General features: G+C 45.4%; 1 protein-coding gene across 1 annotated transcript in view; it reads left to right on the top strand.

The window, feature by feature from the left end:
- The window catches only part of TCERG1L (transcription elongation regulator 1 like), a 104,492-nt gene that overhangs the window by 37,259 nt on the left and 44,071 nt on the right, over positions 1-23,162 (top strand). The gene's annotated exons all lie outside the window — the stretch shown is intronic.

Raw genomic sequence — 23,162 nt, 5'->3', positions numbered from 1 at the left:
TTTTTGAACACTTACAGCTCCCAGATTTTCTGGCAAATTCATATTAGTTGCATAAATTGACATAAATGGATAGTTGGAAAGTTCAGAAGACTTCCTGATTCAACTTTTCTGAAAATCCAGATGTCCATCCTTGAGATGTCCAGTTACTGCTCTGGGATTTCTGTGGGACTTCTGGCATTTGACTGAATTAGCATCACTTGGCTTTGTGGTTGCTGCTGCGGCCTTGGTTAAGTGTGAAGGACAAGGGTGAAGATGTAGTGGTGAGCCCTGTTAGCACTTTGGAGCTGGCTGTGAGTGTGTGGACCGCATATGGGCCATGAACTGATGCACCTACTCCAGCATGTGTAGTCCCTACTTTTTTCAGTATTTTAAAGTCGACATCAGGTGTATTTGCACTGTGAGTTCTTCCCTGCACTGGCCTTGTTTGAGCTGGAGATTTTTTCAGTGTTCTAAGTAGAGTTTCATAGCTTAGATGCTCAGAGCACTTGGTGTCTGTTGAGGAGAAGCCAAGGACTTGCCCATGGAGCTGGTGTGGTATTGAGTGGCCACAGCTGGAGCCAGGGGAAACCGAGGCATGAATACTGACTCTGTCAATAATAACAATTTCCCCCCACTTTTTTAAAAGGAAAATCACAGCAGCGCATTATGGAGGGTGCCTGTGTATGTATCAGGTGAGTGCACAGTTTTACTAAGCGCTGCCCCTCTCTTGCTGCGCTCATGTTTTTTGGTGGGTCCTATAAGGCTCAGGGTGACAGGGAATCCAGGCTGAAGAACACCAATAATTTGCTAATGTCTTATCACAAAAGTGAAGTGGCTGATTTTTCTCTCCTTCCCTCAAATTATTATTTTTGCGTGTGTCTGCAATATATACTTGGTATCAATACAGATCATTTTGAAGGTAAAATTTTCTGGGGTAAGCTTTAGTAGAGGCAAAGTAATTTAAAACCATGTCAGTCTAGCACAGATTGTAATCTAATATTTGTAGCCATGTCATCTTTATGATTTGTATCTTGTAAATATCCACTTGCATGAAATGAGATGAAATCATATTTTCTCTTCATCCCTAAAAATCAATTGTCCTGTTCAAATCATAGTGAATGAAAATTATACATTGCAGAGCAGTATCGTAATTTGCAATCATGTAGGGCAGTCTGACCATGGATACAAGGACTGTCATCTCTGTCCTTCTGTTACAGAGGACAGGGATGCAGGATGTAATTAAGGATACGTGGGCATGGCTTTGTATGGCGGCGGGTCTGGGGCGCACCCCCTGCAGCATGGCCCATCCCCAGCTGCCCATGCTGGGTCAGCAGGGACCCAGCGCTTGTTTCCGTAACATACACCAGGGCCAAAATACATCTTCAGAGACAAACTTTGAGCTTTCTGCTACTCAGAACACAGGTCCAGCAGCTGTGTGTGCAATTACCGTTTGTACAAGCTGGCAGTGGAGAACCTGCCACTGAAGTACAGGAAGAATGCAATGCCAAGACTTTGGAAATGGGAATCCAAACTGAGATTCTTGAACTTCTCGTCTCCTGAGCCCTGACATGGCTTCTGTAGAACTCACAAGAGTTCTAAAAGAGGTGTAGGAGGAATAAATGGTACCAAACCCATCTGCACATCAATGCCTGAGGCCTAATAGCATCCCAAGGTGGAAGACTTTGTCTGGGAGTCTCCTGGATGGGAAGGGCTGTTGCTCTGTCCACCTTTGCAAGCTGGGTTGGCCCATGCTGATGTCTTGCATTCAAGGGATTCATCCAGAGGTGCCATGACAATTCTGGCTTTGAGGCCAGGCTGGATGGGGCTTGGAGCAGCCTGGGCTGGTGGGAGGTGTCCCTGCCCATGGCAGGAAGGTGGGATGAGGTGGACTTTGAGGTCTCTTCCAACCCAAACCATTCTGTGACACAGGGCCTTTCGTTACGAAGTAGCGCTGTGAAAGCAGTGGGTTTGCTTTTCCAAAAGCTCTTTAGATAGTCTAAGACCCGAGTTTAAAAGAAGACGGGAAGGAAGATGCAGGAGCAAAGTGCTATATGATCTTGACTGGGGTCTGTAGAAGTAGTTGCCATATATTTGGGATTTGGCTCTGCTCCAGAATATACCTCACTTAATTAGCTGAAACTGGTAGTGACACACAGCTTGCCAATTATTTGGCTTGATAATTAATTTTTTATTTTACCTTTAAGGGAATGAGGGATCATTGCACTTAAAAATACAAACCCCATAAACTCAGAATTTTTTTTTAAAAACTTCATCAGTTTCTCTTAGCACCTTATCATATCGTTTTCTGTTAAGTTTTATGTATTTCTTTCCTGAAGACAACAAACACTGATTCAGATTCGATGTAGCCCAGTGCTTCCTGGACAATGAAAATAGAGCTAGAAGATACTAAAATGCTCCCAGGATTTTCCTTCAAGCAGCTACAGTAGCAGCAGCACTGAGTTGCTTCTTAAGTTCCTAGTGAGCGTTTCACACTTGCACAAGCTACAGTGCTGCAGCTGAACGGTTGCAGGGTCTGATCCTGCCAGCCTTGCTCAGAGGTGCTTTTTAACACCAGTGCCCGCATCAGACTGGCGATACAAAGGAACAGTTTCCTTTTTTTCAGCTTTACGTGAGGGTGGAGAAAAAGGTTGCATTCAGGATGGGGTTTACAAGCCAGAGGGTAGGGCAGGCAGGAGGAGCAGAGGGTGTAGGTGATGGCAATGGTGGGGAGCTGCTGTGGTGTGTCCCGCAGGAGTGGAGAAGAGAGTTCAGGCTGTCGAGCAGTTGTGGTGCATGCCTGCAGGCTGTGCTTTCTGGCTCCCAGAGATTTAAATAACAATCTGTCTCACAATTTAGCTGTAGTAGCACGCGGTTATTTAGCCTTAACTACTTGTATTAGCGGGCAATGTCAATTGTACAAGCACAACGTACAAATCTGCACCTGAAAACTGCAGTTTCCATTCTGTTCGTTTCTGATGCATGGAGCACTGCTCCATGTGCAGTCCTGCCTTTACCGTGAGGATATGTTTGCATTTTGTTTCTCCCTTTGGTTTTGAAAAAAAAAACACCAACAAACAAACCCAAACAACCAAAACCCCAACAGAAAACCAGTATTACTTCTACTTTTGGCCTTAAAGTAATGGAGTGAGTGGCAATTAAATATTCAAGTTGCCAAATCTGTCTGTAAACTGGGTTGTGCACTGATGTCTCTGTTACCAGATCAGTGTTATTGAACCTGTGCACTTCTGGAGACCAGTCTAACGCTCACTGTAGGAGACTTCCAGAGGAAGGAGACCTTAGGCAATGAAATTGTGACCTGGGAAAAAGGCATGAGTGAGTATCCTGAGCTGTGCCCTTTAAACAGGGGAAAGGCAGCTTTCCAGCACTACTAAGCCTCCGTGCCTTTGCGAGAGGATATTCATCAACAATGTTCTCATACTTTGTTTCACTTGATATGAAAATGGAAATATTCTTTGTTTTAATTTATCTTTGCAGTTGTAACTAGCTCATGTTCTGATTTCTGCGCTTAGGCAAACCTGAGAATCACTGAGAAAAAAGGAAGCTGGTGAAAAAACCAACATATGGTACAGATTTGTTTTCTTAGGATCACGAATTTCTCTTTAATGAACTAAAATACTATGCATCATTTTAAACACACATTTTGCATATTTTTAAAATGCATTTTTGCATATGAAAACCGTAGTTGTTGCCCATACCTCCCAGCTGATCTGATTTGGTGAAATGTTCTGGTTCCTTTAAAATTTCATGATTAAAAAAAAATATAAATAAATTCTAGCCCAGAACAGCTATTGTTCGTGTAGCTGGCAGAAAACCAGGCACGTAACACTCCAATAAGTTGGCATTACTATGGATTGGTGTGGCTCAAGAAGGATCCTTTTTTTTTCTTTTTTTTTTTTTTAGAAATCCTTTTTGGCACCTTAGAACGTGCCCTGTTTCATTTGTGTTCTGTTGCTGATTCATTTTTTCAGATAGGTATTTAAGAAGTAATGACTTCAGTCTGAGGAGAGCGGCCGCTGCGCATTAGCGAGGGAGCCAACACATTTCCATTGGCATTGCAAATTAATCAATCTATTCCAAAACCCTGAGATATCTCCAGTATTCCAAATGTGGGGGACAAAAACGTGTTAAGAGCATACCAAAGCTGAGGGCAAAATAATTCAGTGAGAATTCCCACTGTAGAGACTTCTACAGACTTGTCCTGGAGAAGGAGTTGGACGAGCAGATGGTTTGCTGCCAGGTGGCCTTGGCAGAGCTCACCTGCCTGCCGGCTCCTACATCTTTCTAGGAGGAGGGTGGCAGCATCCCGTGCTGAGCGGTTGCATGGGGAATGGAGGATGACCACTGAATCCAAACCTGTGTCCGTGTGATGCTCTGGTGACACTGGTGTCAGACGTTCTAGGTGTTCCCTGAGTGCTCGCTCATGTTGGCATTAGGGAGGACGTCAGGGAGGATCCATACAAAACTGTGTGAAGTGGGAAGGAGTTTGGGGGGTTCTGTATCTTAGGTTTTATCTTGCATATAAGCATTGCATCCATGAAGATTTGTGAGAAATTTATACATGAGGATTGGTCATGGTTGATGCAGGTACAGGAACTTGTGTCGAGCCATGTTGTAAGCCAGCCTTTCCCCAAAATAAAGGGTTAGAGGAAAGGGAAGATCAAACACTTGCTTTCTTTGCTGGGTGTGTCAAAAAATGCTACAGATCCTTAAACCTTGGTCCAAGATTTATGTCCAAGGGAGACAGTGTCATGAGAAGCTTTTCCACAGGTGAGATGGAACTGGAATTGATAGTTGTTTCTCAAAATCCCATGAGAAATTAAGTTTTTCAAGGAAGCCTGAGTTAGTGGGTAGATGTAAGAGTTGGAGAGTTGATGATTATTTTTAACCACTGTGGTGCCATGGGTCTGTCAGTTCTGTTTGCGAAGGTAAGATGAGGGTGGGCTGCTTTTTTGTTGTGCTGAAGTACGTCATCTCTATAGAAGTACTGAGAAAGTAACTGGTATGAGATAATTTTCTGATCTCAGGAAGCCTGATGACTTACCCAGAGACCCTGAAAGGTCACAGGTCTCCCTTGGGTGACTGCTGGGCGGTGCTGACCAAAGACCCCCAAAAAAGACTTTCCTTGAAAATCCAAGTGTGAAAAATATTATTGGAATTTCTTGTGGGATGCAGGGAGGAGTCGCAGTGTGTGTTAGAGCTGGTGCCTGGTCGTTGGAACACAGCGGAGGACTTTGGCAGATTCCTGAGTTGAAATGCTGCCACAGTCAGAATGGTGAGTTGACAACTAAACAGAAAGAAATATTGTTTGTTTTGTGAGCCACTGTAGTAAATATACACATTTGTATTCCTCCTAAGTAAGGATATTCTCGTTCAAAACAAACAGATATTTATTTTTCTCTACTTTAACTGTATTTTGAGAGCTGAATCTATCTTCTTAAGCACCTTTTTCAGGCATCACAGCCATTTCCTACGTAGATTATCATGAAAATTCCCCATGTGAGCATTAAGCAGAAGTCAGACCGTGCTGCCTGTGCTGCTGCTCTCCCCTCCCTTGGCGAATGCCTCTCCTGCTGCTCAGGGCCACGGCTGCCGTGTGCGTGATCCCTCAAATCATCTCATTACACGCAAGACTGCTAATAACGTAGAGGGAAATATTTTCCAATAATCTGGTTTTTTATGTGGAATTCGCTTGCCAGCCTGGCATTCACAAATGTAACAGAGGATCATTGTAATGAAATGTAAATATTTTCCAAACACAGGGCCTTTTCTGCTGGGAGCCTGCTGCTGTCTGCAAGGCACGCTGTTCCAGCGGCTGGCTCGGGCGGTGCTGGCTGTTCTCTGTGCTCTGGGGGCTCAGCACCCTCGGCCATCGGCATGGGACCCTGCCAAGGGCCAGGGGGGGCTTGGTGGGGAGGTACCGGGTAGCGCTGCTCACTACTTGCGTTGTGCCTGGGAATTAGATCTGGGCAGCGTCCTTGCAGCTGAAATCACACAGTCCTTAATTTCTCGGTGATCAAGGATCATAAATCAATGCTTTCAAGGCAAGGTAGTTCAGTTGCGGTTGGAGGAGATGACGTGCACTTGATTGCTGAGACGGCGTGTCCGCTGGGCAGTAAGCATGCAAGGAGATGGGCAATTACCTCCTTAAGTAATTCTCTGAGCTAATGAGGGCTAGTTTCCTACGGATTTATACCTCCTGGTATTTAAATAAGTGCAAACTTCAACTGAGCACTTTACTTTCTCATGGATGCTCGGGCACTTACGAAGAAATGAGGTTTTGCCATCATGTTCTTTCAGTCCAAGCGCTTAGAGCATCTCTCTCCTCCTCCCTGCTATGCCGGTCATGAATACGGAGGTATTCATTCAATCTTTGAAAGCCTTTTCAGGTTTGCACAAAAGCTACCACGGGTTTCAAATGTCTTTGTGGAGGAGCACAGTTATGTTTGGGCAAATATCCCCTGTAAAAGGAGATAGGAAGGAAAAACTTCGCTTCAGTAGAAGCTAGGCTGAGGAGCCTGGGGCATCTCCAGGGAGAAGAAAACTCATCCCTAAACAGCTCATTACTGACCTTGCAGAAGTTTAGTGATGAGTGAGGGATGAAGGGCTTTGGGCTGATGCGGTTGGCAGCTGGGTCCTCAGTGTGACTGTCGTATTTCGGTGTCTGCTTTTTATAAAGGTATCTTCAGTCTGGGTTCCTGTTCAAAGCTATATATACTCGTCTATAAAATACCTAAGGACACCGTAAGTCGGACTTGAGGAGGGCTGTCAAAGCCACCAGAGCAGAACAGTTGACTGAGGCACCTTCAGTAGTGCTGTTTCATCAGCATCGCTTCTCACCCGGTCAGCGTGAGGCTGCGAGGGATGCAGGAGGGTGTTTCGCCACGGAAGGGCTTTCTGCCACATTTACCTTCTAAAGCCATTCCAACTCAAACAATTGTAATTAACAAGTAGGATTTTTTATTATTATTATTTCATTAAATTATTATTATTGATACCATTTTTAAGCCCAGGCTGGATGGGGCTTGGAGGAACCTGGTCTGGTGGAAGGTGTCCCTGCCCGTGTCAGGGGGGCTGGAACTAGATGGTCTTCTAAGACCCCTTCCAACCCAAACCAGTGTACAATTCATTCTGTGATTCATTTAACCGAATTCCACTGTAAAGGTGGAAAAATGAGCGTATCGTCTAGAAAAGACTGGTAATAGTTCTCCATGTTGTCTTTTTGCTGTATAGTTATATATGCGTGCATCTGTGAGTGTGTGTATATATATACATGTAGCTGTACTTACGTGTCTCATGCTATTTTTCATTTAGCCAAAGAATGAAAATCCTTTAATAATTTTCTGATGCCCTTATTGGACAATTTATTAATCTGATGGAATAGTGATGAGGTGACTAAGCTTCTATGCTATCCATTTTTAGTTAAAAATAAAATAAAAAAATTCTGTGTCAAAATTCATAAGCCAGCTAATGCTTTTTCAAGTGTGCTGTGATGCCCTTGAGTCCCCTGTGTCTGTGCCAGGCAGTACTGTAACCTGCTGAGAGCTGTTCCTTCCTAGAAACATGCGTTCGTTTTGGTGTCACCCTTCACCCCTTCCATCTCATTGCCATTCTTCTATTTTCCATCCCTGCTCCTTGAATATATTGTTTTTGCTACTTTGCAGTACAGTAGCAAACCAGATCTTCAATAGCAATTTCCTTTTATTTTTTTTTTTATTTAAAAATAGGAAAACTCAAACAAAATAAAACCACAAGAAACCTGAACAAAGAACTGCAAAGCAATCAGGGTAATTCTGCCAAAAGCAATGATGCTGCCAAAATTTAAAGTGTTGTTTCTATTTGGAAATGAAACTATAAAAGCCTTGATTTATAAAACCATCCTCCTTTTTTTCTCCCTGCCTACACAAGTGGTTGGTGGGCTTGGGGGCTGTGGGGGGGTGCATCAGGTGGGGCAGGGCTGGCACTGGGAGTCGGGTACCCCAGGGATGTGCTACTGCCTCTTCCCGCCCTGCGGATGGGGTCACCGCTGACTTGCAAGCCATGCTGATGCTTTGGGGGGTTATTTTGCATAAAGACTAATTTAGGCATCCATATGAAAGATCACAAGAATGGCTGGTTTTATCCTGATCCTCTTGATGAAGGTGAAATGCCGTTTGCTGGGACCTGAGCGGCAGTACCATGGGATGCCTTCAGCACATGCCCACGGTGTGGCTTGTCTCCTCTAAGGAGCGTCGTGGGAACCAGCCCTTCTAAAGACAGATCTGTCTACATTTGCTGCTGAAAAACAAGCCATACTGAGACAGTTTTATGGTCCATGCTCAGAAAGGTCTTTGCTGTGCTAACCAGCTTTCCAGGCATTTCTCCTCACCACCAGCCCTCCCTTTCTGGGTTAATGATGAGCCAGTAGATGTTTGGCTTTGCTTCAGCTTCCAGTTTAGTCCCATTCACAAGCAAAAACTGCTTGGAGATCATCCCCCTTACACTTCTGTTGCATGAAGAGGAAGGGAGAAATGAGGGCAAATCCTGCACCGTTTCACCCAGCGAGTCTGGTTGTGGCTTGCAGAGTCTGGAAAAAACGTGCTTTTAAACTCCTGGTGTAAATGCTGTTTATATATGGCCTGTCCTGTCCTTCATATAAGCAAGCAAACAAATCCTGTTTGCATCTCATTGTGAAGTTTGCTTCAGTTTGTGGTTTCTAACTGAGAAGTTTGGGGGCCATTAGCACGTTTCAGGTGAGGGAGCACTCAGCAGTTGTCCACAGGTATGCACCATAAATCATCATTACTTGGGTAACTACTTTCATAGCAGATACCAGGGAAAATTGTAAGTGGTGATTGCCGTTTCCAGCCCCCTCCAGCTTTTGGCATTTTTCGAGGTGGCTATGCTCAGTGCGCCTTCCTATGTAGCATCACGACATATTGCAGTGTGCTGGAAATTTTCTTTAGTGACCCAGCACTGGAGGCTAGGTTTGCTCTGCCAGATGCAGGTGAAGTTGTGACTGTTTGCTGGTTTAAGTTTTGCTAGACCTTTTAGCAGCTGGGCAGTGTCTGTGCCAGCTGTGCTAAAGTCATTTCTTGCAAGGATTTCACCCAGCAGCACCTTTACAGACCAGTAAGGGCAGCTGCTGCTCAAAACCCACAACACGTTTTGCAATCTGAAGCAGAGGGAAGAAGGTAATCAGATTCAGAAAGTGCTGAATATTTTTAATGAACGTATCTTAGCCTTTCAAAGAAACAGAATAAGGAAAAAGAATTTGGCAAAGGTGGCTTCTAGGCAGCCTCAGGTTTAGCCAAGTGAATATGGCCTTGAGGAACACTGTGGTGTGACCTTGAGGAGGTGGAAGCAGAGTCTGAATGTAGCTGGAAGAATCTGCATGATTTGTAAAAACTGATTATTATTTTTTTTTTGTTACTGTTCAATTCCTCCTTTGTTCAAGCAAAGAGAATTCTCTTGTCCTTTGCAAGTAAGCAGCATTGCCCCAAATTACCTAATCATGACGGATGTGGCTTCTAAATGAAGCAGGTCCCTGGGCCCTGATCTTCACTGACTTCTGGGGTCATAAATGATAACAGCAATAATAAAAATAAATTGGTGTGTTTCTCTGTCTGACTCTGTTACTGGCTATTAGACACAGCGACTGAAATTATTAATTTCATTGCTCTCCTCTTTTCAATTGTCAACTACGTGTTTATGTTCCAGGAATTTTTACAAACTAATCCTCCTTGTCACTGGCAACAGTTTGGCTGGAACAAGATGAGCAAAGGGGGATCCTCATGGGGAAGCAGGATGACAAGCGTCTGCATCACCTTGTCCTGGTGCAGCTGGTGGCAATGTCATTTGCCTGGGTGAGTGCCCTTGGGGCTGGGAACAGGCAAATTCCTCCAAAGTAAGAGCTCAATAATTAAATAATTGGACAAGATATGGATTTATTATGTTCTCTTATTACTGAAACGTCTTGCAGTGGTCTCTTCTGCCTATGACCTTCCTCGCCAGCAGAAAGACTGCATTTGTTTGCTAGGTTTGTTTATATTGGGCAGTGGGTTCGTGCTGATGGTTCTTGCCCGACCTCCTTAATCCTAGTTATGCAGTTCTTTAGGGCATTGTCTTCATTTTCAAGATTTTTGAACCTTACCCCTGTTTCTTTCAATTCAAGTCCAAATCCCACAGGAGACATTAGAGAGACAACAGAAATGAGTTAAATGTGAAATGCTATCAATGATTTTTTAAGCAAGCTGTGGTTTCTCTGCAGCGTCATGCATTGGATTTTCATTCTCCGTAGTTAGCTCCAAACTACCAAGCTGCCCGCGGCAGCAGCTGGGTATTACATCCATTTCTCACATTGGGCAAGGGCTGTGTGTTGTGCCCACCATCAAATCCTTTTCCGATTTAATGCCTCAAGCTCAGTGCCTCAGACAGCAAGGAGTATTTTCTAAAATTGGGCAACCACCGTAGTGAGAAGGTGATGCTGCATTGGACACAGACGCATTTCCGTCATACCTCTTGTGTTTTCCGTGTTGCAATGGCCATGCCTACATGGCAGGGTAGCATCTTCCAGGTACAGGATGAAGCTGGTCTGTGCCTGCCCTGCAATGTAGACATTCTCATTAGCGGCTGCTGAGAAATTGATTACTGCATGGGTTTACTCATCTGCTCTTCAATTTTCTGTTCCTTCCAGCAGGTTCTGGGAATTTTGGTAAGATTCCTTCACAGTGTAATGCTTTATTTTAAAACTGGTTTTGTCATTTGGCAGTTTTAAAATAGTTTGATTGCATTTGAATGAGCCAGATACCTATATATATATATATATATATACACACACATATCTCTATATATCTAATTACGGGTCTTTGTTCCTGCTTGTTGATGGCCCTTCTGCTGTGTGATATTCAGGGCAGGGCCAGAACAGATAAGAGCCTTGTGCCCTTCAGCTGGAACAGGCATGAAGGGTGGGGGAGGATGTGACAGAGGTCTGTGAGGTCATGAGAGATATTGGGAGTATAAATGAGTATTATGCTATCTCTGTGCTTTTTTTCTTACACCTTTTCCCTGTCTATCACTACATCCTTGCTCCATTCCTACAGTCTTCCTGCAGCGTTTGCTGTTAGCTGTTGCTGGGAGCTGGGTGGTGATTATGAAGGACCTTTGCTCTGATGCAGTGTGTCCATCTGACACTTAATGTTCTTACGGATACAATACTGCAACACATTTTTTTTTTTCACGTTTGTGAATTAAGACCATGTTCCAAACCAGGTGTCCCCATGCAATCAACAGGAGCTACCCATTACAAGGGCATGTAGCAATAGGACACAGGGGAATGGCTTTAAGCTGAGAGAGGGGAGATGCAGATGAGCTGTGAGGCAGAAATTGTTCCCCGTGAGGGCGGCGAGGCGCTGGCCCAGGCTGCCCAGAGCAGCTGTGGGTGCCCCATCCCTGGCAGTGCTCAAGGCCAGGCTGGATGGGGCTGGGAGCAGCCTGGGCTGGGGGGAGGGGGCCCTGCCCGGGGCACGGGGTGGGACGGGACAATTGTTAAGGTCCCTTCCAACCCAAACCATTCTGTGATTCTGTGATTTGCAGCACACCTGGTACACTTGTTGCTATTTTTCAGGTAATGCAAGGCTTGTTTCTTTGGTTTGTTATGTTTTCTCTTGATTTGTTGTTATATCCTATTAGATTATTAATAGGTGCTTAACACGTTTTAGTTTGAAAAATCCAGGGAAACTGGAATAAAATTCTGACCCTTGGAAGACAAGGGAGGGTTTGATGTGCTCAGTGTCAGAATTTCTCCCCTCATCTCTGAAATGGGTTTTACAGCACTATGTTTATCCACTCCATGAGTTTTTGTGCATTCAGGATTTTTTTCAGTAAGACATGAAGAACTGATGGCAATTTTGTCAGTAGTGTGCTCTGCTCCCCAAACTGATGCTTTCTGTATGTACTCACTGCAAAATGAAACAGCACCTGTATCTGCTGCTGTGAGGAAAGCTCTTTTGAATGTTTATATTCAATATTAGCAGTTTATTTCATGTTTATATGTCGGCTCCTGCTTTAGGCCCTTTTGGGGTCAGTTGGTTGGGTTTTCTTTGATTATTCCATGCAAAAGTGGAATTCCTCTAAATGGTATCAAAAAGGCAAAGCCCAAAGCCTGCCTTGCATCAGCATTGCTCTGCAGGTCCCTTTGGAAGTGTTACAGTAAAGCCTTTCCTGAGCAGAGCCAGACCACTGAATATTTAATGCTCTTTGTTAATACTTTCTCATTACATTTCAATTTAGATATAAAAAAAAAGAATCATTGAGGCTCACATTTGACTTAGAAATAAGCAGATCTTGGAGTACCTGCTGGGCTTCTTATTGAGTGTGGGATTTTCAGTTGTTGCATCACTGACTTGAAAGTCAACACAATTACACTGTTAATAGGTTTTCTACTCTTTGGTCACAGGCACACTTTTGAAAATTACATTCTTGAGCTTTACACCACTGAAAACGTTCACTGTCTTTTGAAACCAAAGGTGATTCTGTCTGTACATAGCAGAATGTAATGAATATATATGCGAGCAAGCAAGAATAACTTTTCTGACAAAGCAGAGGAATTAAAACACCAGCGTTGCAGGAACAAAACAGGGTGCCAGAATAAATTAAAGTATTATAGGAAAGGAAGCAAAATTCCCACCTTCCCACGCCTGAGACCAGCTGCACCGGCAGGAAACTGCCATCACCGAGGAAGCTTGTATTTATACGGATTTCAGCCTCTCTGGTGCAGTCAGCTCAGCAGCACTGCACTTTATCCTGTTAAGCAATATAAATTCTCTGGGCCTTTGCCTCAGTCAAAAGATTAAGCTGGGAAACAACAGGAGCGGAGACTTCAGAGTTTTCACGGGAGGGGAGAGTGCTGAGCTCAGAGCTCTGCAGACTGCATGGGATCACCCCGACACCCGAGCAGGCCTGTCCTGAGCTGGGGAGGGGGCGCCTGGTGCTCTGCTGTGCGTGGCCGGTGGCCTGTGGCCATCGCCCGTGCGTCTGGGCTGGCAGCATAGGCAGTGCCTGTGGGAACGTGTTTGAGGGGCGCTGCCATAGTGTAGAGTGTATGCACTCATTAAGTATTTACAAGGGTGCTAAAACATGTTTCCCCATTTGTTGTCTTGCTTCTGAGCTTTTTAAGGTGTGAATAAGCACTGAATATTTCTGTACTCTTTCCATGGCTCTTGGTATCTTTCCGTTGACTCCAGTGGGCTCTGACGAGAGCTTTTCAGTAAGAAGTGACACCTCCGTGTAATCTCCATCTCTCAGCAGCAGAGGCACAGTGATTCTTCTCATTTTAAGTCAGTGAACTTTATAATGGGTGCTGTTTGGACAGTAGTCTCTAGCAGAAAAATAACTTACCTGATTTGAGACGGTTTTAAAATAACAACTAGGTTAATGGTGCATCTTGATTTTATTAAAATGTCATAGAATTAGTTTGAAATGCACCAAGGCAATGAAACTTTTGTGTTTAAAAGCCATTTTGTGATAAGACCCGAGAGGCACTGGACATCACTGTGGTCTCCTGTGGTGAGATCTCCCAGGTCAGGACCGCTTGCTCACCTGCTCCAGCCCAGTGCTTCTCTCTAGCAAATACTGCACCTGTGACTTTCCTCATTTCTGAGGTTCAGCTGCTGGATTGGTAATGGGGCTGAGGAGAGCAGTACCTGGGAGATTCCCGGAGCTGCCACAGCATTCCCATTCCTCCCCGACTGCCTCCAGCCACGGGGACAGGTTGGTGTGGTGTGGGTTGGGTGCATTCAGGTGCATCAGTGATGCTGGGGCCGAGTCCCAGCCCATGGCACCCCCTTACCTGAGTCCACTGGGGTTTGCAGCAGAAGGTCTTGCGGAGATTTCTATTTCAAGTGCAAAGTAGCTCTTGCAAGTTGGGCTTTGACATGATTTAGGATTGCCCATGAAATGTGGCTGTGTTTGAGCAGGCTGGGCTGGTCCAGCTGGAAAGGCTGGGAGGGTGAGGATGGCAAAGCTGCCATGCCTGCCCGGGTGGCAACAGGGAGCAGAGCAGGGCTTATCTGCCCTGGGCAAGAAAAGAGATTTAATTCACCCAGTGTGGGCGTTGTGTGGCTTTAAAAATGGGCAGGGGAAATCTTGGAAATAAGCAGGTTGCAAGAGGATAAGAGGGCTCACTGTAAAGCCTTTGTTACAGACTTAAACTACGCTGTAAGCATTGTTTTGAAGAAACATGCTTCATGTTTCAGAAAGTTGTGCTTGGGGTTAGTAACCTATTTGCCTGCAGCTCTGGCAGGTTGATGCCATCCTTGGATTACTGGCTTGGTGGCATTTACTTTGTTTCCCAAGCGTAACAGCTTGCTGTGGTGACAGCGAAGGTGCTGGGTACCTGCAGGGCACCTGCATCTCCAGCCCTGTGAGCGGGGTGGGGTGGTGGTGGTCCTGGCTGCCCCTGTAGAGGCCAGGGCTGCCAAACCTGCTGAGAGCCAGCAAAACTGCTCAGGTGCTCTGCCCCATCTCTGCTCCCCACACAGGTGATGCAACATCCCTCGGAGCCTGCCTCTATGAGCAAGGCAGTGGGTACCAGCAGCGGCACCCTCCTTAGGGGAGGGCACCATTTGTCATCAGTGTCTCACTTCTTTCTCCCCATTTTTCTGCCTACACATGGGAGTGCCGTGCTGGAGAGGCATTTTCTCTCCCCAGTTTGGCGACACTTCCAGAAGGCGCCATTTTCATGCAGTGCTTTCTCTTGGGAATTACCACCTGCACTTGGAGGGTATGGGATGGATGGGAACAGATCCCTGCAGCAGTGAATTGCCTCTGGAACACTTCAGTTCTGCCTGGGAGGGGGCTGCAGGACCCCTCTTACACAGCTCCTTCTCCCAGGCACCTCCTTCCTGTTTTGAATAATTAGTTTGTATTTCTCTTATTTGGTGTGAATTATCGAGGCTGTTTGCTGTCATTTCATCATCATCAAAATAAATACCCTTTATTTTTTTTTCTTTTCTCATACTGGTAAGTCAGAATTTGACAAGCAAATACAAGCAGATGGTTATTAGTGAAATATAACAGGAGGATTAATTCTTTTTATGTAGATTTTTACTGGGAAACAATCTTCTAGAGGGATGCCAGCTAAGGGAAATAGGCTACGGAGAGACTGGGGGGGGAACTGGTGTACCTGAACAGTGCCCACGGCAAGTGGGTCCTGCTCCATGGGAACCTGCCGGGGTTGCTCTGCTGAAATCTAAGTTACTTGGTAGCAAAATCCATCACATGACTTGTAATTGCTAATGCTCAGTAGGGAGCTTGGTTAATTATGACCCCAACAGGTTTTGTATGTAGCATTAATGAAAGTATTGTCTTTACGCGTGTGAGTACATGGTGATGGTGGCCTGGCTCGTCCTGGGTACCCTTTGCTGGGGATGAATGGTCAGTGTTCTGACCCAGGGCGTGGGAGGGATCATGCTTAGGATGAAGCGTGATGGTTCACTTTTATACGTTATTTCCTGTAAGGGATAAGGTGTGCAAACCAGGGGATGGATAGGCAAAATTTGAGTTTGTGATTTATTTATTTTTTTAAAAAAATTATTGCTGGGTGAATTATTTCAGGCAAAACAGGATTAATATTCTCAAAAATGCCTTCGGTCTATGTTCCTTTTTACCCGTCTAATCCCAACGGTACAGAAAGAATGTTTCAGTTGAATGTGGCTTTCATAGTTTTGAAGCAAATACATAACTACAGGCAAATATGAGCTATGTCATAAAAGGTGAGAAAAAGTGAAAAAGGTGAATGGAATAGGGGTGGTATTAGATATATGAAAAACATTAATTTTTTGAAATTAGAACCTTGGCTTTTTTTTTCCACTGCTGAACAGGACGGCGGTGCAGGCTGGGTTGTCGCTGGGCGCTGGAGCATCCTGCCTAGCACCTGGTGTGGTGGCTGGTGTCAAGAGGGGAGCACCACGGCCGTGGCTGCCGTTTGGCTGAACTGACTGGCAGCAACCAGTGGTTGCACTTGGCTGGGCAGGTGGATGGATGTGGCTGTTTCCTGCCCTGGTCCAACCCTTACATCCAGAATTTCCGAGCTCGCTTGCAGTGAAGGTGAAGCCTTTCTGTGGCTGTACATAGTGGTGGGAGCTCTGCAGCCAAGATGTTGCTTGGCTGTGGCCACACGGCATCCACGCAGGTGAGCGCAGGAGTAACTGTCTTTGGTGCACAGCATCGTGGCTGGCAGAGCATTCCCTGCCCTGCACCTCAGTCTGTAAAGCCCAGCATCAGGGGAGCTGGTAACTTCACAAGCAGCCAGAGACCTTCGTGAGCATTTCAGGCAGTGTCGCACTGCAGCACCCAGCCCTTGGCATGGTGGTGGCCCTCCATCCCTTCACTGCAAGAAACATAATTTCCTATTTTATTGTTTGTTTCTCAGTAAATGTTTCGATCGTGTAGTTGAATTTTAGAAATTCTTACAAACGTTTTCCTGATTGATTCCCTCGTAGGCTGAGAGCCTCGCTGTGTTGGCTCTGCCTGCGATGTGCCGCTGCTCTCAGCCAGGCGTATTGTGCTCTTACGGCTGACGCCGTTCGTGAGGCAGTCTTACAAAGCCATTAATAAAAACGAGTCTGAGATATATTTAGCTAAAATAAATATGAATGACAAACTCTGCTGTTCAATAATCCATTAAGAGCTTTTGTCCCATGGCATAAAGAGTAGCTTTGCAAGAGGCAAATGCATTGCAGGAAGAAAAGCTATGGGAGTGTCATTTAGTGCCCATAAAGCTCAACAGAGAGACTTGTAGTGACTTCATTGGGGTTAAGGTTAGGCCCATGCTGTGGATATTTTCAATGTGGATACATAATAAATTATCTGCCCCCTGTTCTTTCGGGTGCAGTGCTGTTAAAGGCTCCTTGAATCACACTGAGGACAGTCAGGCTTAAACCTTTGCCAAACTGTCAACCTAGCTTTAAGATAAATTTGGAAGTGCCGTGGCTTAGTTAGAAAAGGTAAGAACTAAAATGTAACAGCAGGAGCAGGAGACCTCCACTGCTGTAGCCAGCTGTGGTGCGGTCCAGGACCGGTGTCACGTTATTTTGCTGTGGGCAGCATGACTCCCACGAGCGTGGGTTGTTAACATCCGTGTGCTGTGTAACGGAGTGTTGAGTTCTGATGGATCTGCTGAGGCACAGAGTAAACGTTTATAAAGAACAGTTTTGTCCTGAAAATCTGTCCCATCCCATTCAACTGGGCCACAAGCATCAGCAATGTATCTGCTCCCTTTCCTGACGTGTGTTTTGGCCACAAGAAAGTAGAGGAGGGAGCTAGCAACAGTGATCTGTCTGTGTGGTACACGGTAAAAAAAGAAATAATATTTAAATACTGTTTGCTAGAAATAACAAAGGTGGAAAAGTTAATTGTCTGTTTTGGGAAAATTCTAGTAGCTAATTTAATTTAGTTCCTGGTGCACACCTGGGGACAGTTTCTTCTAGAGGTGAAGTACAGTTGGTCAGTTATACAATGGGGAATTGCTCATCTCCTTCTTCAGGTGCTTAAGTGACAGCATAAAAATGCCAATTCAGACATGCTGGGTGATGGGGTTGTCCATTATAACCATTACCAGTTCAGCCAGTGTGGCTGTAACCATTCCCAGTTTGGCCAGAGGGGCCATGGGACCTGGTCACCCTGAGCTGTCCTTGCTTGGGAGTGATGAGAGGAGCCGTTCCCCAGGGCTGAAGCTGATCTTGCCCTGCCAGCCCTGGCTCCAGCTGTTGGCAGGCTGAGCCCCCTGCTCATGATGGGGAGGTTTTTGCTGCAGGAGGGTTTGCTGCCCTGAGGGAGTGACTCCAGTGCAGGAGCTGTGCCCGGTGTGGTCCTCCTGCTCTGCTCCTGGTGATGCACAGCCATTCCTGAGGTAGGGCTTGGCAGCGTGGCTGTGGGGATCAGCAAGCTGGAGGTGGGCATGTGGAGCCCCCAGACCCCCGTGCACAGGGGCAGGGGAGCCCCAGGCACCTCAGCTCTCCCCTCTAGATTACATCATCAGACGTGCAAATCAGCGTCTGCTCATCAGGGATGCATATCAGGGCAGCGTATCACTTGCAAGAGGATCTTCAGATTTCTGAACCTTCTGCTCATCTGCTTTTGTCCTCCTTTGTCCTTGTAAAGTCCTTTTGCAGTTAAATTGAAATGTAGGTTGCTTGTGTTTGTAAGCGACAGTAAAATGCATCTGCGCTGAAATAATCTTAAAAATGGACAGATGTTCTCAAAACGCACGACTTGCTAGTCAGGCCTCCTTGGCTCTAACAGTAATCAGAAACTTCGTAGAAAAGATCACTTTTATCCTCCCCCCCCCCCCCCCCCCCCCCCCACCAGTATTGTTTTATTGTAAAATTTGCCTAAACCTAATCATAAAATGCCTAGAGAGTGGGTGGGTGGGTGTTAGGTTCTTTATGGGTCTTGTTTAGGTGTTGTTCCAGCTCAGGGTATGTTCAGTTCAGACTGAAAGCTTATATTGCATCATGACATTAAACTCAATCCATAGAGTTTTATTTGTATTCCAAATCCATCTATTGCAAAGACTGTTTCTTATGAGCACAAAGAACTAGAAAGCATAAATATTTATTCCTTAAAGGTTAAGGTTGCCTTAAATCACGTGAGCTTATTTGGTGAGCATCAGATATAATTAAACTAAGCAGTTGAACTTGATCTGCATGTGTGAAATAAAGTATATATGTATATGCTTGATTCCAGTATCGATGGAAGCTGTGAGCTAATTGCTTTCATCACATCAAAAGATGCACTGATAATTTTATTGTTTCTGGATGTGATGATAAATCAACATAAAGAAGCAGTTGAAGTTATATAATGGCAAGTCATGTTTCAACACGCAGCATACACTGTGGTAACAAAATGAGCAGAGCTCATCTCAAACAATATATGTCTAACTACAGGGGGATAATTAAGCACATTATGAAAATTGTTCCAATTTTGGATATAGAGAATTGCTTGTGTACCAGAACTCACCTGCAATGTGAGCTTACATCTGCCTGGTGTCCCTGTAAACCTCAGAATTTGGCTGTGAACCTTCAGGCATCTGCAGGGGCCCGTCTGCGGTTCATACGGTGTGCGGCCAGGGCCACGCTGCCGCAGGCTCCTGCAGGCAGTAGGACTGGTGGCATTTTTGGAGCCAGGTATGATTTTCTCCCCTGCACGATAATGCAGCCCTCGCTAGATGGTGGTGGTGTGAGTTGTGATGCCTGCTCATGCTTGGGGACAGGTTTTGGATCAGCTCAGCGTTTCTCAAAGAGCTTGCTCACAAAGTGTGGAGCTGCCTGAGGACAGCCTGTCCCCTGGGGAGACCTTCAGCAGCCTGAAGGGGATGTGGACCAAGCCTTTTTGGTGGCACAGGTTCTGTAGATGTAGACCTTAAAGCACAAACTGGAGGTTCCCAGTCATGCTCTCTCTAGTATTTTTAGATTCGTGATCTTTAAGGATGGTCATTTCGGATAAATTCAGAATAGCTGCATAGCCTTTTCCAGGTATGTTGTTGTAGGTAGCAAGGTATTCATGTGCAGATACCTCACCGAGACTAGATGATGAAATACCATTTCAGTCTGTCTCTGATCACTCTGATGGGCGAGTGCCAGGAGGATGGGTCCAGGCTCTTCTCAGCGGTGCCCAGCGACAGGACAAGGGGCATCGGGCACAGGCTGCAGCACAGGGGCTTCCATCTGAGCGTGGGGCAGAACTTGTGCGCTGTGAGGGTGAGCACGGGCACAGCTGCCCGGAGAGGCTGTGGGGTTCTCCTGCTCTGCAGACACCCCAACCCGCCTGGACGTGGCTCTGTGCAGCCTGCTCTGGGGGACCCTGCTCTAGCAGGGGGTGGGACGGGGTGGGCTCCAGAGGGCCCTTCCAGCCCCCACCATGCTGCGATTCTGAGAAAGCAATAGGATGAAAGTGTCCTTTTTGTTGGCATTAAAATTAATTTGAAAAGCCAAAGAAAACCAAATAACTTTTGCTCTATAAAATAATATTAATGGAATTAATTATGTAGTGATGTGCATCTAAGTTACAGACATTAATTCTAGCTTAAGAAATGGTCTCCAAGGGTATGGAAATCAGAATTTCAGTCTATTCATGTGTGTGTCCTGCTGGGCATCTCTGTAAAACTGGAGGGGCTGCTGTGAGTTGCTGTTGCATGGGCTGCTCCATATAATCAGAGGCACCTTAGATTTCAGTGTTGGAATTGATGTTTCCTCAGCATTTCTTTATATCCAGAGAGCTCATGAAAGTTAATAGTTTTGCCAGGGGCTTTGAAAGAAGCAGAAAAAAAACCTGTCATTGCCTCAGGTCCGAACATCGTCTCAAGCTGGAAAATGGTTCACTGTCTTGTTTAGAGATGGCCAAGTTACAAGTGCCTCCAGTTACTTTATTGTGCTGTAGGTAGCACAACAAACATCACACTGACCTGTTCCTCTTCTGTAAATGCTTTATTTATCATTCTTTCTTCAAACCAAGTATGCATTTATCATAGTACCTTGCAGGGTAATTTCTTTATCATGCTCATGATTGTGTCTTGCAGGAATTTCTCTTATCCTGCCTTAATGGTGGGGTGAGGGGGAAAAAAAAAAAAAAAAGAAAGAAAAATAATAAAATGTTTCCTTTTCTGGTGTTTTTCCTGCCACTGCTTGCAATTCATCTTCCCTGTGCCCCCGCAGGTAGCCTGTGCTGCCATTGCAGGGGGCATCGTCAGCAGCCGGTTCTGCTATCATGGGGAGGAGACCACCAGGAGAATGGCACAGGGCTGCTTAGCTGCGACAGTTAGTGGCTCACAGAGCTCTTGTTGTACTGTCTCTCCTCTCCCACCTGCTCCATTGATGTTAACAATCTAGAAGCACCACTTGGTACCCATTTTGCTTTGTTCTAGACTGCCACAGGTCCCTGGAGGGCTCTCACTCACCAGGTCAGATGGGGCATCACGCCTGGCCAAGCACATACACATTACAGCTTAAGAAAATCCATGGTTTGTTTATATATTTTTCTGTGTGCCTTAAGACCATGTCGTCTTCTCCGTTCTCTGTCCTGTACGAACCTCCACTGTGCCCGGAAGGATGAAATAGCATTGGCACTGTCCTTTTGTTCCCTCTTTTCTGCCCCTTCCATTAGCTGGCTGGCATGACAGTGGCTTGCTAATTAATCCTGGGCCTAGGAGGGATGTATGCCAGGTGCAGGTGAAGGGTAGGAAGAAGCCTGTAAAAATACTAAATGTGCTTCTAATGTTCTTGAGATTTTCACAAAATAAAAACGTAGAGATATGATATACTGATGTGCAGTAGCTGTGGGGCTGTGGGTTCTTGCTCTGTGTGTGCGTATACATGCACAGGAAGATGTTCCTGTGTGTATGGTGCAGATGATTGTTTGCAAAATACTCATCAAAGGTGACCTTCCAGTTGTCTTGAGGCCTGACCCTGTGGCCACAAAGCCCAGAGTTCAGGGCTTGCTCTGAACAATGCTGCCAGTTCCAGAAGAGAGGTGTGCTCTGTTCATGCATTGCTCTGAGTTGTTGAGGGTCTGCAGGTCCTCTGAGGGGAGGAGATGAAGAGGAGGTTAATGGGGGAACCCCTCCCCAACTGATTGGCGCTAATCATCCTTTTCCCCTTGTTCCTCTGGAAGTATTGCAGCTGTCCTCCCATTTGTTGCATTCAGCACGTTGGGAAACTTGTTTCTTTTTCCCTGCTGGATGGGGATCATGGTTTTCTGAGGTGTTTGATTTACATTTAAAATTAATAAATCATCCCTTACCAAGTAATGTCGCTAAGATACCCTGGCTCATAACAAGTTCGTATTATGCAGATAGATTATTGAACATTCAATGAACTTGACAATCTGGCCCCAGCTCCTCAAGCTTCACAAACCTACTTTTCCCTAAGATTGTTAGCATAGCTTTACTTTTCCCCGAGTAGTTCTTTAGCTGTGATAACCCTTTATATGAATATGACTTTCTAATTTTATAAAATGTTATCTTTATCATAAGATTTATTACTTTATATCCATTTCTGTTGTTGTAAAAGATCATTAAATAATTGGAAGTTGATGAAAATTATGTACTACGATTTAAACTGCCCTTCACCTGTCATGAGAATGGATCCCACAAAGTCCAGTGATAGCCTGAATTCCAGCCTGCTTCAGGAACACATACTTGATGGTAAGAGAAGTGCATTAAAATGGCAGCTTTGAAAACATGCTGGCTAGGAAAGAAAACAGCCCCACCATCGCTGGAATTGTATTTCTGTAGAGAATGTCACCAGGTCCGGGTAGAAGACGTGGGCTTTCCCGGTTGCAGTAGTAATTGTGGACTTATTGCTTCCCGTTGGGTAAAAGCAGATGTTTATCATCGCTTGGACCACCAAGAAATCCTTTTAAATGGCACTGTTAGCTTCACTGTTAGTTTGCAAGAGAGACCTTTCTATGGTGCAGAAAGCTCTGGGCTTCGGGCCCCAGGGTGAAGTCAGAAATAGATGGATTTGCTGCCGGGCAGTCTCTAAATGGTGTAAACTGGGTTTTCTTTAGGCTTTCTCTAGTCCCAATTTCTACTTCCTTCTTCATTTGAACAATCTACTACAAAATACTCAGATTTGTCTTTTCTTGGAGAGTTTATGGCTTCCACTGCTGTCACCTGGTCACTGGGGTGGAAGTCAAGGGGCTGGAGGAGGGAAGAGGGAAAATCACTGTGAATTTCATGAGGCGCATTTTATTTTACTCATACGGGTAATTCAGATTATAGTCGATAGAATATATGTCTGCCTAACAGCAAAATGCACGCTTCATTAGCATAATTAGCATTATCTTTACTATTGTTGCCAAAATGCCCTCCCTGTGGATGCAGCACGCCTTTGCAGGAGCCGGTAAGCGGGTGCGATGCCCAGGTGTGGTGGGAAGGGGCCGGTGGCCCTGCCTGGCTGACACCCAGCCTGGGCAGCGCGAGAGCACCCGCTCCTGCTGGCGCCAGCCCAGATGGTGCCAAGGCTCCAGTTTCAAAGAAGAGAAAGTGACCTTTTTCATGATAAAATGCCGTTAGAGTTGCATTCAGAAAAGCGACCAGTGCCCCCACGCTGGTGAGAGTTACGTTTCATAATCTGCTTTGGCACCTGGAACCGAACAAAACTTGATGAAAAGGTTTATAGCGTGCT

This window comes from Falco cherrug, chromosome 9, assembly GCF_023634085.1.
Source record: "Falco cherrug isolate bFalChe1 chromosome 9, bFalChe1.pri, whole genome shotgun sequence".
Taxonomy (NCBI): domain Eukaryota; kingdom Metazoa; phylum Chordata; class Aves; order Falconiformes; family Falconidae; genus Falco; species Falco cherrug.
The sequence above is the reverse complement of the archived record's forward strand: the minus strand, read 5'-3'. Positions and strand labels throughout refer to the sequence as shown.